The sequence below is a fragment of the Panthera pardus genome, unplaced genomic scaffold, assembly GCF_024362965.1.
Source record: "Panthera pardus isolate Hobbes unplaced genomic scaffold, ASM2436296v1 HiC_scaffold_24, whole genome shotgun sequence".
In the NCBI taxonomy this organism is placed as follows: Eukaryota; Metazoa; Chordata; class Mammalia; order Carnivora; family Felidae; genus Panthera; species Panthera pardus.
Genome location: NW_026526810.1, coordinates 126,196,726 through 126,215,257, shown reverse-complemented (window position 1 = coordinate 126,215,257; position 18,532 = coordinate 126,196,726). Strand labels below are relative to the sequence as shown.

General features: G+C 38.5%; 1 protein-coding gene across 8 annotated transcripts in view; it reads left to right on the top strand.

The window, feature by feature from the left end:
- Positions 1-18,532, top strand: part of RPS6KA5 (ribosomal protein S6 kinase A5) — a 181,446-nt gene that overhangs the window by 20,571 nt on the left and 142,343 nt on the right. The window contains exon 2 of one of the 8 annotated variants that reach the window (XM_019462029.2): positions 14,939-15,071. The exons of the other annotated variants lie outside the window; for them this stretch is intronic. The gene's annotated coding sequence lies outside the window, so the exon portion shown is untranslated. The remainder of the gene's footprint in view (positions 1-14,938; positions 15,072-18,532) is intronic. 8 annotated transcript variants of the gene reach the window in all.

Genomic DNA, 18,532 nt, shown 5'->3' with positions numbered 1-18,532 from the left:
GAATTTGTTCAGAAAATACATTTGTTAGTTTTCTATATTCTGAAATTAATAAGGAAAAAGAGTGAAAGGAACAGAATGGATAGTCATCTGAAATTTGTGTGCCATAATTATAGGCATTCTTTCCAATATTTTTTTGTTAAAAGATCATTTTCTTTAGTTTTACTATTTGTAAGATAATTTTTGAATTGTACCATTCTGTATTTTGACTGTCTTTACTCTATTCAAAAGAAATACAAAGTAAGCCACATGAAGCTAGATTTGTGGAGTAATTTCTTTGGAAACACTTTAATTTCAGGTGGACATTACAGGAAGACATTTGACCCTATTTTTGTCAGCGTCACTTACGAGCCATTCAAAAAATTGGAACAAACCTCTCTTTTCTTTTGAGGTAGTGCATGAAATTTACTATACCATTAATCAGTTTTGATTGCTATTATTAGTAGTATAATTCAGGTAGGTACTCTATCTATGCATTCTCATTAAGTCATTAAGTGCCCTGTATAGTAAATGCTGTCACTCTCTCTGTGGTACAGAAGATGAGACTAAGGTTAAGGGCTCTGCTCAAGTTTACACCTACTGCAAGTGGCAAAACTGTGTATGAATATTTGGACAGATATTTGGACTCCAGAAACTGCTCTACCTAATGCTTTTTCCACAACTGATTTTTCACCCTGCCTGAGAAGAACATACCTTTGTGTATTCATTTATTTATTTTCAAATTCGGGGTGGTGCAAGCTTAGGGGTGGTGAGCGAGCCAGGAAGGGCAAGCTGTTTTTGTATCTTTAGAAACTGGTCAATTCTCATTACTTTAGTTTTATTTATTGTTTTAAGAGGTCACTTTTAAAAGCATGGATCTTTTCTGATAGCTGTAAAGAGTGAACACCCATAAACCTACCAACTAGCATTATGTAATCTTAAAATTTTGTGATATTTGGGGTGTCTGGGTGACTCAGTCAGTTAAGCGTCTGACTTCAGCTCAGGTCATGATCTCACAGTTCATGGGTTCGGGCCCTGCGTTGGGCTCTGTGCTGATGGCTCAGAACCTGGAGCCTGCCTCGGATTCTGTGTCTCCCTCTCTCTCTGCCCCTTCCCCCGTTCACATTGTATCTCTCTCTCAAAAATAAATAAACGTTAAAAAAACCCCAATTTTAACGTTTTGTGATGTGGAGCTCGTATCTGTTTTTCAAGAAACAAAGCATTGCTAATTCAGTTGAAGCCTCTGTGCCCCTCCTTGATCCCATTCTCCTCCTTGTCTTCCTTTCCAGAAGTAACCGCTATCCTGAATTTAGTTTTTGCCATCCCAATTACGCTTTTATACTTCTACTGTATAGGTATATGTCCGTAAATTACAGTACATAATGATGTTTTGCATGTCTTTGTCTTTACATAAAGGACATTATGTTATATATACATCTTTATTACCTGTATGCATATCCTTGTTGCCTATAGTACCTATATCCTTCCTTGCTGACATTGTAAGTGAGAGCTGTTTGTATGGACCGCTTTAACTTTTTAAAATTGACTTTCACTGCTGTATGGTATTCCACTGTATGACTATATATATATAATAATTTATCTGTTGCCCTGTTGATGGACATTTAGGTTTTTAATTTTTTGCTCTCATGCAGTAATGTTGACTGTGGCACTGTATGTCTTCACACACATATGTGCAGGAGTTTATCTGTGGCGTATACCTAGGCATGGAATCACTGAGTTGTAGGTAGGCACACCTTCATCTTCACTCGATACTGCCAAGTTGCTTTTGAAATTGTACCAGTTCATATCCCTGCCAGTGTGACGCAGGAATTAATTCTACTTTGTTTGCCAACCCCTGGTATTACCAGGGTTGTAATTTTTATCAATTTGATGGGCGTATTCTATCTGAATTAGCAATTCCCTGAAAACGGATAGATTTTACAGGGTATTGACCGTTTGGTTTTTCTCTTTTATGAAATTGTCATTCTGGTCCCTTGCCCCCTTCCAAACTGGATTTTCTGTTGGATTGTTTCTCTTTGTGTAAACATAGTTCTTTATGCTGCCTGCCTTGTATCCCTAAGTTTCTTTCTTTCTTTTCCATGTTTTTATTTAAATTCCAGTTAGTTAACATACCGTGTAATATTAGCTCTGAGGAGCACTGAGTGTTGTATGTAAGTGATGAATCACTGAGTCCTACACATGAAACTAATATCCCTAACTTTCTTAACAGAGTATTCTGGATATAATTTAACCTTTTCTTTTTTAATAGTGACTGTGAACAACATTTATTGTGCTGTGTTTTGATAGCAGTGCTGAAGATGTATGAGATCGTTGGTGTTCCCATACTCGATGGTCCTGGGCTGCTGTGCTTTTTACAGCTATTTTGTTTACTTTTTATAGTATTCCCTTTTTCCTCCTTTGTTTCTTGTTTCCATTCTTGATGCTTGCCATCTATTTCATTCTTGCTTCACTGTTGTCTGGTTTTAGATAAAATTATCTAGGTGAGGCTCTAAGGATTAGTATTGTCTTTTGTGAAGTGACTGTGCCGTGAGGAGCCACTTTCTCAAATCTTGGAGACCCATCTTTTTCAGTTGGGGGCTTGTATTTGAACTCTGGGTGTTGGATGTGCTCAACCTCCAGATTAGTGTGAGCACTGCTATACCCTGTCAGTAGTGATGATAAGCTTTTGAGACTGGCATGTGTTATTGTAAACCAACATAAGTTATCTTTAAACCTTCTGAACTACAACTTTCCAAAGTCACTTTTTCTTTTGGGTTTCTGAGTGTTGCTGGATCAGTAAAGAAATCTTTCTGATTTTATGCATTTGGCTGGGACCCTACTCTGCTTAACAATGCTTGTAGAGTTTTTATGCTCAACAGACTTTTCTGTGTTTGGGCCACATGGTGTCATATGGCCATCTTTCTGCAAGGGAAGCTGTGAAATTGAATATTTAGCTTCCCAACCTCTCTAGACAAGGAACAAGGTGATGGAGACCTGTGTTAGGTGGACCAACATGTAATGTCTGCCATAAAGAATATTCAACAAATTAATCCATGTAAGTACTTAGTCAAATACCACTACAAGGTTTACACCAAAACAAAATCAGCGGTCCCTGACCCTCATCTGATATTCCATTTCCAGTTTCTACTCTCTTAGAATATTGTCTACCAGTGGTTAGTGACGTTTAAGAGCTCTTGAGTCCTTAGTTTTAGACTTTTATTTCTTTGCTCATCTACAATAATGGAGTTACGTTACAATTTTGGTGGAATCCATATTCAACCTTTAATAGCTATATAAATATCCATTGCTGAGCTAAGTGTCTCATATTTTTGTTTTCTTCATTATATAATTTTTTTTCCTGGAGTTAAATTACCCCAATATTTTCATTTATTTAATTTTCTTCAAGTCTCTGGGTGTCCCCACATGGTTTTAATAGCTCTGTAAAATAATTTTCAACGTGATTTTCTGTAGATCAGATAACCCATGAGCACTCCTTTTTTCTTGATGACATTCCTTCTGGAGCTTTCTGTCCTTTTCCATTGGGATTTGTTGGTCTCTCTGTGACTGCATAGTTGTTACCATGGAACTTTACTTCACTATCATCTTGGGAATGGTGTGCTTATTTATTGCTGTTTCCTGGATCCTGTGGCTTTTTATTTTTAAAGATTTTTCAAATCGGAAAATGTCTTCATTATATTCTTTTATGTGTGGTAGGTTGGCTTGGTACAGAATTCCAGATTGAATTGTCACTCAGGATTTTGAGGCTTGTCCCACTGTCTTCTAGTTTCTAAGGATGGTGATGAGAGGTTTGATGCATTCTGATTCCCAGTGCTTTGTACATAATTTTTTTTTTTTTTTTAATCTCAGGAAGGTTTTAGGATCTTCTCTTTATCCTTGGATTGGAACTTTGGACTTTCACATTTACACGGACATAGAAATTTCATATTTGCATGTGGATACTTTTTTATTCAGTATGCTAAACATTGAGTGCACCCCTTAAAACACTCTCAGTTCTGGGAGTATTTTTTAAATTATAGCTTTGATAATTTCCTCCTCTTGGTTCTTTTATACACACTTTCTAGAATTCTGTTAGATGTTAGGTTTCCAAGATATTCTGTAACGTTCTTATTTTTCTCTCCTATTGTTCATCTCCTTCCATTTTTTACTTTACTTTTGGCTTATTTCTTTAACTTTATCATCCAGATCTTCAAAATACAACTTTTATTCCCAGATTTAAAAAATTTCTAAGAGCTTACTTTTTAATTTATTATAATCTTTTTTTTAAAAAAAAAAGATTTTATTTTTTTAAAGTAATCTCTACATCCAATGTGGGGCTTGAATTTACAACCCCAAGACCAAGAGTCACATGCTCCACTGGCTGAGCCAGCCAAGGGCCCCATTAATTTATTCCTTTTTAATTGTACCCCATTTCTGTTTCATGGCTAAAATGAATTAAGGATTTGATTGTACTTTCTATAAAGTTTTATTTTTCTTGTACCTTGAATTACCACTCTTTCTTCTGATTTCCCTTTTTTTCTTATTTATTTTGATGTCTTGTTTGTAGGGATTTTTCTCAATTACCTTGCGATCCTTGACTGGTAACTTGAGTAAGACACTAAAGCACTGGTTAGAAACTCTTTTGTGAGGGATATGTCGCTTGCTAGTTGGAGGCTTATACAGTAGAGCTTTTGTATTGGGAACTGTATATGTCAATATCAGTTAGGCTTTTACTCAAGATTATCCATTTCTCCAGAGAAGGATCCTCCAGACTATTATTTGGGGAGCACTAGCCTGGCCCTCTGCTTTTGGAGCCAGCAGGAAATATGTGGACTTGTATTTAATTTTTTGTTTTCAGTCTACTATCTCATCCTTCCCCATCGCTATGTCTTATAACCCCAAATCTGGTTCTTTTCCTCCCCAAATTATTAATCCTGTATCATGTGTGAGTGTGGGGACATGGGGAGTAAAACTTAAAAAAGGCTTTCAGACATTTTCCCTGTTTTCATGTTTCACTTTGCTCCTCCTGGTCAGCCCTCTGCCGTCCACGGTTACCTGAGCCTCCGTATCCCAAGCCTTCTTGGGGTCCCCTGGGGGTAATTCAGCTTCCTCAGGAATAGCTCCATCTGCAGGCGTTTTGACTTCACCTTTCTCCACTCTGCTGAGTCACTTTACCATTCTTTCAGATATTTTCTATCCTCACACTTTGCAGTTCAGGATTATAGATGTCTTTGGGTATTATTAATTGTAAAGTGAATTTCTGTTCCTTGTTTACCTTGTTTGGGAGCAGTTTTTTGGAAAAACTAGGATGTAGAAAGGTCTTTACCGTCTTGAAATTGGAAGTCAATAAATGATTTCATTTCAGTGAATTATATAGCAACCCATTAACCTATATTGTGCACTTACTATCTATGCACCACCAGTGTGTGCATGCATTATGTAATCTGTACAATATGTGGTTTGTGCCATGCATGGACTTTATTCAGAATTTTAAATATTTTAGCTCTCTCTATCCCATGACAAATTTTACAGGGCTGGTACTATTAGCATTCTCATTTTATAGATGAGGATACAGAGATACAGAGAGGGGTTAAGCAACTTGTCTGAGCATGCATTGCTAGCAAATGGAGCGTGCGTTCTAATCTGTACAGTGAGACTCTAAGCCCCTCTTGTTCTAGATAGCTACTTGTAATTACAAGTGTTTAAATATTTGTAGAATAAGTGTTTAAAAGTACACTCTGGGTTTTAATTTTTTAATTAGAATGATATTTTTATAGGTATGCTTTTGCTTAGCTATTGCCTAGTTGCTATGCTTTTTTATGTGAAATCTTAATCTTTTTATTTTCCATTTTTTTGGAGTCAATTTCAGTATCATAAATAAGGGCAGCTTAGCAAAGTAGAAAGGCCTTTTTAAAAGCTAGTATGTTTTTCATCTTCATTTTAGTAACTATTGAAATGGAAGGCTATAATAAGGCAAATAATAGGAAAGCAGAATAGAATTTTTTATGTCACTTCCCACAAGGAGTCTATGGGTATTCAGTTTTTAATTACTGTAATATTCCTTTAAAGTTCCCTTTTGCAGGCACATAGCAGAGAAAGGAAAAATCTTCATCAGTGGTTAATCTTCTTTTACCATGGGTGTCCTTGACTTATTTAAAAAAAAAGAGTTTATGCTTATCAACTTACTGTTGTCTAGATATTTTAGATACTTTAGAATTTGCCTGTTTATCTTCCTGATTTATAGCCCCAAATAAGAACAACTATAAATCCAAAATAAAATAAATACTTTCCTTTATTACCCCTTCAGATATACTGATGTTAAGCAGGTAATTAATAACATGTAAATTTATATGTAGATAAAGATCTCTGGGTATATGAATGTCAACCTATGTATGCATATATTAGCGGTTTCCTTTATTAAAATCATGTAATTCTCTTCATAAGGGTATTATGGATACTGTTATCTTCCATAATTTAAAGTTTGTAATAGGCTTGCATTGGCAATAGCTAAATCTGTTTGATGGGAATTTTTCTTTTTCTTTCCTTTTTTTTTTCTTTTTAGAGAGTATGTGTGCTTATGTAAGTGGGGAGAGGGGCAAAAAGAGGGGAGGGGAGAGAATCTTAAGCAGGCTCCATGCTCAGTGTGGAGCCCAATGTGGAGCTTGATCCTATGACCCTGGGATGATGACCTGAGCTGAAATCAAGAGTTGGATGCTCAACTGACTGAGTCACCCAGGCACCCTTATTTAATGGGAATTCTTAATAAAGCATTTTAGTTTCCGTCATTTGGTCAACTAAAATATTGCATGTATTGGACAGGCTTATTTGGATTTACTGCATGTCATTTGAATTTCATTAGATTATGATTTCTTTAATTTTAATATTAAGAGTCAATCTAGTTTTCACATACTAAGAAGTACATTGTCTTATTGCTGTTAACAGTATTGGGCATATTTTAGGTTTAAGATGCAGTTTCTATTGTAGAGATTTCTGATTCTCCTGCTGGCACAAGACAGGTGCATTTGTAGTTGGGTGGAGTCATGTGACTAGTTCAGGTCAACGAAATTGATCAGAAGTTACAGGTAAGACTTCAGGCCTGTGTATTTAATTACCGGTATGACACCCTTCAAAGCTTTTATTCCCACTGCTTCAGCAACTGACAGTACTTTAGATGGTGGCTTCTTTGTAATCCCAGGTACTGTAGTAGAAGATATGGAACAGGTAAGTCACGATGCACATGAAAAATGAATAAAATAAACTGTGGTTTTGAGCCACTGAAATTTCAGGATAATATGTTATGGCAATATAATTTAGGTGATTCTAAGTGATAAAACCTCCTATAGGGAAAGTGTTATATGAAGGCTTTCAGAATTTTTTAAGACTATAAAGCTGCAAAGAATCCACCATTTTTTAACAGGAAAAGGATGCTGACATTTAGCTTTACATTGAGGGTCAGGTGGAGATGGGTTGGAAGGTTTTTAACTTTTGGAACACCTCTAAGTGACTCCCAGACCAAGCTGGAAACTTCCTAGTTGCCTTGAAGAATTTTTAGGGGGATGGGGGGAGGACTTCAGAAATGACACTTTAACCATGAGCAAGGATAAATCTTTTAGGTTTGGAGGATAATGACAGTTGTCTGATTGCAAATCTCCATTATACATCCCTCCTGCAAAAAAAACCCACACCCCATAATATTAATTAGAAGCTCAGATAAAACCATCTATGATGCTTATCTTCAGCTTTGCTGGGAGATAGGGAATACCATAATATTCAGATTATATCCAAGGAGGGAAGGAAAAATAGCACCAAATTCCAGCAGAGCTCTTGCAACAGCAATCCTGTGGGGCATAGAGTGGGAGAGGGGAGTCTTAAGAGACTCTGAAAAAAAAGCACAGAAAACCGAAGCAAAACACAGGCAAAAAAATCGCTCTCAGAAAGAGAGTGTCAACAGTATGTTGCAAAATACTGATCCCCAGCCCTGGTGCTTGGTAGCTCACAGCTTTGGCCACGGAAAGGGCTTGAAGTGAAGAGGATCAGAAGTGGCAGTGTTAAAGAACTGCTTCTATAGGAAAATAGATAAGGAAGAAGTGAGCACCTTGGGAATGTGGCTAGTGAAGAGAAAGAAAGAAAAGGAGAAAATAACAGATCTTGCAGAAACAAGATAACTTAACCTGTCAGTGCCTTGCTGTCATCCATTACACAGTGAACCCCACTAAACTTATAGGCCTCTTTTACACCACCAGGAACCCTGTACACCAAATACCTAAATATAGAAAAAAAAAAAAATACAAAACTACTATAAAAGGAAAATAGAAAATGTAAATCAAAACATTCCTACTGATGCAGTCCCCCCTAAATCCAGCAGCTATGCAAAAGAAACACAGAATACAATACTCCTAACTGAATAAATATCCATAGAAAAGCACCAGATGATATTAAAAAAACCTTAAATCATATATTCAAAAACAAAACAAGAAATGGGCAAAAAAGCAAAAACCAAAAAAACTAGGGGAACTGCAATGAGAGTTGATCAAACTTAGGGAGAAAAAAAAAAGAAAAAAGAAGGAAGGAAAAGACAAAATCATTTTGGAAATGAAGACTAAATAACAAAAACACCAAAGAAGAATAGAGCCACATGAAAATTAATAGGAGGTATTGAAGAAAGCAGGGAAACAAATTGCTAAAAATTAGATTAAGAAAGAAAAAAGGTCAGAGATAAAGTAGTTGAAATAGAGGACAAAGAAGATGTAGCATGTTCAACTAGAGTCCTAAGAGAAGAAAAATGAACTATCTAGGAAATATAGTTCCAAAAATCAAAGAATACTTGAGCCTACACATTGCAATGGCCACTGGGTTACTGGGAAAAACTGATGATATAATGATCAGCTCCCATAGTGAACAGCTCTGAGACGTATCTTAGTAATACCACTAGACTTTAAAGATTAAAAAAATTCTCAGAGCTTCAGGCCAAAGGATCAAATAAATTACACAATTGTAGGATAATTAGCTGGCATCAGGCTTCTCAAAAGCAACACACATGGCATGGCAACTCTGGAGCAACTTTTAAAAGAGAAAACTACTTAAGGAAAGGAAGTGCAAAGAAGAATTATATACAACCAACTGCCTTCATGATTGAGGTTATAGAGAAAGTTTTGAGTATGCAAGAACTCAGAGAATACCTACACAAGTGGTCCTCCTGAGGAATCTGTTGGATTGAGTTTCATCCAAATAGATTGGGGAAAAGGACTGATGATGAGCCCGTAATATTTATTTATAGAGCTGAGACTGAAAGAAGATGGGGCCACAGATAGAAGAAAAGCATGTGAACCTTAAAGTTTTATTTTGTATATAACTATTTGTAATTTGTATCACCTAAGAACGCTTAGAGCATAAGTTTGTGAACATATTTGTTCCCAATTTTAGATTCAATTTCAATTTTTCTTGACATTACAGAAAAAATCTAGTTTTTCACAATGAAACACACAGAAGCAGAACTAAGAAACCATGCAAACCATGTACACATTCTCAGATTCAAGTATTTATTTCCAAGCTAAAAAGGTGGTGGGAAAGGGGTGTAGGACCTGCCTCCTCAAATTGCTCAGCCTCTTTTTCTGCTTCAGCCTCTACATCAAGTATCCTCTAGTTGCCGACATTCTGACATTTCTTGAGCATTCAGGTTGTTTGCTGGGAAGTGGCTTGGTAATGGCATATGGCAGACCATCTAGATACATGGACATCATTGGTGTACTTCACATTCCATTGGTTCAACATTATAATATTTGGATTTCATCATTCAGCATTAGATCATTACTCTTGTACTCATCATGTTCTTTTATTTCTGGGTGAGTTGGCCATATGCGTTTTGGTTCATTTGGAATGACTTAAACCAGTAAATAAATTGAAGGTCAAATAATTTCATATAGAATAATTTTCTACATTAGCAAATTGTAAGCAAATAGTTTACACCCACTGAATGAGGCATCTCTTATAGTATTTTGGAACACATACCACATGTGTATACAGTGTATGTCCATGTACAACATAAGTCCATATAGAACATAAGTATACAAATATATGTACAGAAGACTTAAATATATATGTAATGGCATAAATATACATTCCCCAGCTCTGTTTGTGAAAAGGCCTAGAAGGCAAGATCTCCCAGTAGCAGTGAGCACACCTGGCACCCAGATTTTGGCTTCTAATGCCATTTACCATTAAAAGGAATCAAGGCTACTTGTAAGAGAAAGCAAAGAAATGCTAAGAAGAAAGGAAGAAAATAAATGAAGGGGTCATGTCAGGACACAGAAGCCAGCTTGCAGATGCTTCTACCAACCAAATCTGGGTCCATTTGTGCAGGAAAATAATTGACAGGAGTGAATTTTAAGGCACTGAAAAAATGGTAATCCACGAATTGTCTGATGATAGATAGATAGGAAGAAGGGAGGACTCTTCTTGCAATACAGTGCTAACTGGTAGACATAGAGGGGCATGGAAGAGGTGGAAAATTATTATTATAAAAAAGTATTATTTTGTAACCATTATAGCAAAGATTGGTTTAGGCAAGAATCAATGGATGCTAAATCTAGGTGTGGGAGTTTGATGAGGAATGGGATATTTTGACGGCCCTGTAGTGTCTCTCCACAGATTTCTCATTGCAAAAGGGAAATTAGTACCTTTATAATGGAGAAACTGGACAGCACCTTGACTTGGTGATCAAAACTAACGTTGCCAAGGCACCTGGCTGGCTCAGCAAGTATAGCATGCGACTCTTGATCTCAGGGTCTTGAGTTTGAGCCCTATGTTGGGCATGTAGCCTACTTAAAATTAGAAATAAATAAAATGGGGGTGCCTGGGTGGGTCAGTTGGTTATGCGACTTCGGCTTAGGTCATGTGGGTTTGAGCCCCATGTTGGGTTCTGTGCTGACAGCTCAGAACCCGGAGCCTGCTTCAAATTCTGTGTCTCCCTGTCTCTCTGCCCCTCCCCTGCTCACACTTTGTCTCTCAAAAATAAATAAAAAACATAAAAAAAAAGAAAGAAAGAAAAAATAAAACTAATGCCACCAATGAGACTGACATTGTCTCCTTCTGGTTGTGATACCCTGAGAAGCACGCATCACTTAAGTAGTATTCCAGCTGGGCATGTACAACCTGAATCATGAGCAGACTTCAGTCAAACAAAATTCTGTTTGAATAAAAAAAATTAAATAATTATATTCTTCAAAAAACATCAGTTATACAAGACCAAGGTTGAGGAAATCTTTTGGATTAAACAAGACTAAAGAGACATGACAAAATAAGTGCAATATGTGATTGTATACTAGATTCTACACTCAAGGAAAAAGTGCTATTAAAGAATGTATTAGTCAAGGGTCTCCAGAAAAACAGAACCAAAAGTGTGTGTGTATGTGTGTGTGTGTGTGCACGTGTGTCTAAAGAGATCTATTTTGAGTAATTGGCTCGTGATTATGGAGGCTAGCAAATCCAAAATGTACAAGGGTGGGCTAGCAGCTGGAGGCTGAGGAGAACTGATGTTCCAAGTCTAGTCTGAGGGAGTCTGCTGGAGAATTCTCTCTTCCCCAGGAGAGGCTGGTCTCTTTGTTCTATTCAGGCTTTCAACTGATTAGATGAGGCCCACTTACATTGTGGAGGGCAGTCTGCTTTACTCAAAGTACGTAGATTTAAATGTTAATCAAAAACACTGTCACAGAAACCCAGAATAATGTTTGACTGACCAAATATCTATGTATATCTCCTTAAATCATACTTAATCTCCAAGTAAAGACAATAACAAGGTCAAGGTTCCCATTAACATGATACAACTATCCTGTGTACAACAGAAAACATGCTGTTTTCTCAGAAGAGGATTCACAGTCCTTGAGTGATGTTTATTCTTCTCCTTGGTATCCATCCTGTAAGTTAAATACTACGATGTAAAGTCAATACATCATATATGTTACATGATAAAGGAACAAGAGAGGGAAGAAAACAAAGATATTTATTTTACACACACACATACACACACACAGAAACATATTAATAACAATATAAGGAAGAAATACCCATGACAATTGCAGTCTTCATTTCTGTAACTGGTCACATGGTGCTTTCACATTTCTTCAGGAATGTCCCAGAAAGGAGCTGTGGTGTTGTAACTGTCCATTTCCAGGTGGTGATGGCATGTTGTGCAGAGCCATCTATAACCAGTCCTGGGTCTTGTCTCTTCTGTCTATTGATCTTAGGGATCTCTATGAGGCCATAACTACAGGCTGGGAGAATGAAGGTAGTGTGGCAAGAGCGGTGACCACGGGCATTTGGGCCACTTGTTCTTAACTTGTCTGCTTTCAGGACCTGCTCAGCCCCAAGCTCACGTTACCACTTCCATTTGATGATGGAGGCTTCTGTAAACACCTGACTTTATGGAGAGCAGTTTGCTTTACTCAGAGTCCACCGATGGAATATTAGTCTTATCCAAAAACACCCTCATGGAAACACCCAGAATAATGTTTGACCACATGTCTGGGCACTGTGTAGTTCAGCCAAAGTGACACATGAAATTAACCATCACAAGGAACATCAGACAGTTGACAGATTGGAATGGGAACCACAGATTAAAGTATTTTATCAGTGTTAAATTTTCTGAATTTGATAACTACACTGACGTTACTTAAAAGCATTTTTAGGAAATGCATACTGAGGTATTGAGGGGCAAAGATGCATGACATGTGCAAACCACTGTGAATAGATCAGAAAAAGTAAGTCGTGTGAGAGTGTGTACATACACGTTGAGTGTACGAATAAGACAGAAATGTGGCAGAATGTTAAACACTCGTGATTCTGAATATGAGAGTTGTCCCTTATTTTGCAACTTTAGACTTTGAAATCATTTTAAAATAAAATAAAAAATTCATGTGACCAGGGAGCACTATAATAGTGTTTAAGAGGCATGAAAGTTCTGTAACATTTTCACTGGCAACACCATTGTGCTGATACCCTTGTCATAAAATCAGAAGCGTTCATTGCTTGACTTGGTTTCAGCGGAATGGGTTACATGCTTCATGTGTGAAATAAAAAAAGGAGGGGACAGCACAGGAGCACGGTCCTACAGAGCTCTAGTGCCGGCCCGTAAGTCCTTCTAGAATATTCTCTGACCTTTTCTTCTGAATTGAAGACTTGGTAGGCGCCTGGGAGGCTCAGTCAGTTAAGCGTCCGACTCTTGATTTCAGTTCAGGTCACGATCTCACAGTTTGTGAGTTCCAGTCCCGTGTTGGTGTCTGTGCTGATGGTATGGAGCCTGGAGCGCGCACGCTCTCTCTTTCAAAATAAGTAAATAAACTTTAACAAATAACAAATAAAAACGAGGAAGTAAAATGCAGACTTGGTGTCGGAGGCTGGTTGTGGTAGAGAAGACCGTTAAAACTGAGATAGAGGAAGGATGGGATAAGACGGGATGAATTTAGTCTGTCCGGTCCCCAGTGTTCATAAGCGTGAAGTTAGTTCATTCACTAGGAGTCAAAATTGATACTTTTTGTAAGTAGAACTGTTCTTGAGAAGCCAGTTGGCGGTAGCCCCTCTGGAAGTTTATAGCCATAGGCACATATTACTGCAAACTGATCTGATGCAAGGCTGCTACATTTAAGTGCTAATAGAAACCAAACTGACACTATTAGCAGCATGTCCTCTGGAACATAGAAAAAGGAAAGGGTGTCGGTAAAGTACTTTCTCATAATAGAATCAAACGTAGAGGCGACACTAGAATTGCAGTGGAAAAATGAGGTATGGCTTAGGAGGAACAAAGTGCTGCTGTATTTTCTTACATCAAATTGAAATCTGACTCTTGGGAATATTACTTTGGACTATTTGAAAACTATATCTTGCGTGGAAGGTACAATTTCAAGTATGTCAACAAATACCAAAATAATTTTGGTAGCACATTGGAATCTGGAGTATTTACCTTCTGTAACGGTTTAAGGTTTTTATCATTTGTAAGTTGGCTAATTTTTTGCCTACCGAAATACTGCCGCATGATTTCCATCGCAAATGAACATATACCTTAAGAATAAGGAAAGCTGTGCCGAGTGTCAGTAACGTGGTTCTGTTGTCTATCCAGATTCAAGTTCAGAGCACAGTTGTCTCTAAATTGTCCGTCAAATAGCTAATGACTAAAAATTAACACTAAGTGATAAACTAACACTGAGGGAGCTTACTTTTAAAAGGAAGTCTTCTAAAAACTTCTACACAATCCTTTCGATGTGCTATATTCCCTAAATTATCTTTGTCTTCACATCTTTGTATGTATTAAGTTCAGTCATGCGACATGGCCAGGAAATGAAGTATTCAAGTTGACTGTTCTTGTAAAGCTGTATGTTTTATAATAATTGTGAATTTTCAAATCATCTTACTACAGTAAAATTCTTTACTGTGTATTGTTCATCTTCATTTGGAAATCCCACAGACATTTTACATAGTTTTAACTCACAAAGTTTATGTTTACCAAATCTATAGACACCCTCCCCCACATCTGTATCTTACGATAACCAAGTACATATCAAGAAAATTCTAGTTGAATCTGAAAATCTCTTCTATGTAACATTTGTGTTTAGAAAATATCTTCATGGGGAAAACCCCCCAAAACAAAAAAAAAAAATATTTATAGCTCTCATATTTTTATATCGAAGTATAACTTACATACAGTAGAATTCACTCTCACTGGCATACAGTTCTGAGTTTTAACAAATGAATACAGTTCATGTACAACATTTTGAAGATTTATCTTGTCTTTTATTCCAAGTACTTTGTGATTTCGTGGTCATTGATGGATTACCATTTTGAATTGAAGGGATTGTACTACAGCTTTTCAGAATTTTGTAATTTTAGTAATTTCCGATGTTTTGGCTTTGTGCTTAGGAGTATTAATAAATAACATACTAAGGAATTTACTTTTCTTCTCTTTTCCTAACTTCAGCACCTTAGTGTAGCCTGTATCGTTTCTGGCCTCAACCATTGTAGCAACCTGTGCGTCGGCTTCGCTGTCTTCCACGTGAATTCCTTTCTAACTCATTTTCCACGCTGCTGCTGCTGCTGCTGGTCTTTCTAAGGTACAGAACTGATTATCTCAATTCTCTGCTTAAAAGCTTTCATTGGCTCCTGTTGCCTGTAGAACAAAATACGAACCTTTTCAAATCAGAGTCTTTCACGAGCTGGTTCCTGCCTCAAGTCTGGCCATGCCTTCCTGCCCGTTCCTTCTTTTGCATTTGCCTGTCCGCGCTAATTGCTGATTCCCAGACATGCCGTGTTCTCTGTCATCATGGTAGTTTTGTGTTTTCTTCGGACATGCAGGCCTTTTTTTTTTTTCCCCCATCGGTGCCTCACTTCCCCAAACCTTCAGATGTGGTCAGGTGTCCTCTGGGTGTTCTGCGTGCCTCGTGCCTCTGCAGTGGTGTTTGTGCCTGTGGCTTCTTCACTTGCCCAAGCACCTCCTCTGGCCCCTGAGCTGCTTGGCATCAGGGAGGATGTCCACTCCGGTGTTGCCACTGGTGTGCACAATACTGGATACAAGTAAGCGTTCAGAGTATTGTTCACTTAGTATCGTTTGCTCTAGGTAGGGAGGAGGGAAATGTGTTATCACAGCAACGGGCACCAGAATTCTTTGTATGGAGGGAGCGGCCTTGCAGGCAGGTATTGCCTTGACCTCAAGCTCACTCAGGGATGGGAGTATGGGTGTTAGCTAGGGCTGAGAGGTCAGAAGTAGAGGAAGCTGCCTGACAGGAAACACGGGGACAGATTTGTTGGGTTTGCTCCTCAGAGAGAAAGAGAGAGAGAAAAGGAGGAAAGTCGGAAAAGCCTTGTGAAGCCAGGGAATAGGTGAGCTAAAGACCCCCTCCTTCAAAGACTGGAAGACGGTGAGAAATTAAGACTGTTCCTCCTTCTGGTTCCCTTTTCATTGCTGCCCTGTGTGCCAGAAATCTCTGCCTTTCTGCAGAAATCTCCACCAAAGCCTTTCTTACCAAGGGATGCTTTCTGCCTGTGTTCGGGTTTTGTTACTTTCATAGAACTCGGGAGGAGCCCCTGTCACGCAGGGATCGAGCAGTGCGGAGCAGAGGTACCTGAGGATCTCAGAGGGCACTGAGGATATGTCAGCTCTCCTGGGAATTGAGAGAAGCCTTGGAGGGGAGGGAAAGGCTTTGGACCAGCACAAGTCCTGGCTCTGCCGGTGTGAGTCCTTTGGTTTAGATTATTGAGCTGGCAAGCCCCAGCCAGTAACTAGGATACATACACGAGAAAAAAGTGGAAATGAATGTACAAGATGAGAGTAGCTAGTATTAGGATGGGGGGGTTATAATCGCTGCCACCTCTGAAACTGTTTCTGTTACAGTTCGTGATAAAAGAAAAGTTCTAAAAAGAGAGAAATGTCTACAATATCATGCTGTGATCTTATTCTCCCCAGTACTTGGAAATTAGAGGTCAGTGTTGATTTCTTTAACATTGAAGGTGCTAGAAAGGGGAAGGTGAAAGTAATTATTGAGGAATAGGGAATTTGAGCCAGGACTGAAACTCCTTTCTTTACCAAAAACAGGAACTTTTTTTTTATTGACTTGTTAGGCTTTGTCCCCCCTCCCTTTTTTTTTAAATTGATGAGATAATGTCTCAGAGAGGAAAATTAACCTGTTAAGTGCCTGAAAGTTGGGCAAGCTCTTGTGTAAGACAAGAGTAGTGTTTAAGCTTTCTAAGTTGGTGTTCTGTAGATCACAGATTTATAATAAATCATGGCTTAATTGTTTTGGTTTCAGCGGGGAAAGGCTGTTGCCCGACTTCCTGTTGCACTTGCGGCTAATCTCACAATGCTGCTTTCTGTAATTGTTCTCCTTTTCTTCCGAGATGAAAAAAGTCACAAAACCATTGACAAGGTCACAGTATGCTACTATGTTGTCTTATAGTTATTGCTGTTATTGAAGTGTTCTTGATAGTGACAAGATTGATGCTGGATTGTTCTGTCATTTGTGTCTTCTCCTCGTGCTCGGGTTTCATGCATGTAGCTATAATTACAATCTCAAAAGATTGACGTATCAACTCAAATGACACTTGACCAATTTAGAGTGGGAAACACAAACAACTACCTGAAACACTTGTGTTTGCTTGATGAGTGCATGTTTTCCTTTTGGGTAAGGCTATCAATGTAAAATAGGGCTGCTTGCAATGCATGGAATTAGAAAAAAAGGGAGTTGGTTGTATACTCTACCAGAGAAAGGCTTAGGAGAACAATATGGCCGTCTCCGGGATAGGGGTGTTGCTTCCTAGGGGACCTGGTATTTGAAGCTAATGATCAGGGTGTCCCCTGGAAAGTGCTAGAAACACATTACCTCATTTAGCATTCTGTTTTTTAGTGTTCATTTTTTCCCATCTACCTTTTGTTGTCCACTCTTTAAATATCTTAGTTCTTTCTGTAGTTTCGACAGTTCAGATTCTAGGTTTATAGTGGTTTTTGTCGCATAAGGTGACTTCTTAGAGATCTCATTTCATCCCCCTGTGCATGTTGGCCAAGCTGATTTCTGAGGCATTTTGCTGTTGACTCAATGCATTGCTTCTCTGGTACTCCCGCCTGGAGTAGAAAGACCATGGATAATCTTTTTTTCCATCCTTAACACAGCCTTATTCTTCTCTCTGTCTTTTAATCCTTCTCTCTTTCTGTCCTGGATCCCATCATTTATCCCTTCCCGAAGGATCTACTCTCTCTGCCCACAGGCCTTCTCTTTCATCTGACTGCTGAGTTGGAAAAATATTTCATATAATTCTTTTCCCATTCTCACTCTGTTCCTTCCTTTCGTATCCTTAAATTGAATGAAGTTTTTAAGGTTGTTGTCTTGTTTGCCCCTCCCCAGCCATATACCCTGACCTCCCAGCCTAGACTTGGGGATGAAACTATGACTCAGGAACAGCCAACTGGAAGAGATGCTCAGGACAAGGTGTTGGTAATAGGGGAGCAGCAGGGAACTGTGCAACTCGCGTGCCCCGTCAGGCAGCACCACCATCCCAGCACCTCTGTGTTCACCAGCCCTAAACTCTCAGAACCCATGTTCAGGGTTTTTTCTGGAGATTTCATGATGTAGGCATGACTGGTTAAATCACTGGCCATTGGCGATTAACTTAATCCCTAGTGCCTCTCTCTTCCCTGGAGGGGACAGAGGGGAGGGTGGGGCTGAAAGTCCTAGGTCTTTCTAGCAACCAGTCCCCAACCTGAAGTTCTCTGGGGCCCTTAGCCCCCAGTCATTTTAGCATACAAAAGACACTCTTACCACTCTGGACATTTCCTAAGCTTCTAGAAGCTGTGTGCTGGGAGCCTCGACAAAGACCAAATCTACATTTCCCGTTGTACCGCCTTTTGACTTCATCGTTAATGACGGTTGGGTTTTTTTGTTTTTGTTTTTTTTGTTTTTTCCTGGCATTCTTTCTTCGGATTCTGTACACTGTTCATTTCCCCACCTTTTCTCTGGCTCTTTTTCTTCCTGCATCCTAACTCCTGATTGTCAGCAAGACTTGCCCTTCTTTTTGTGTGGTCTCC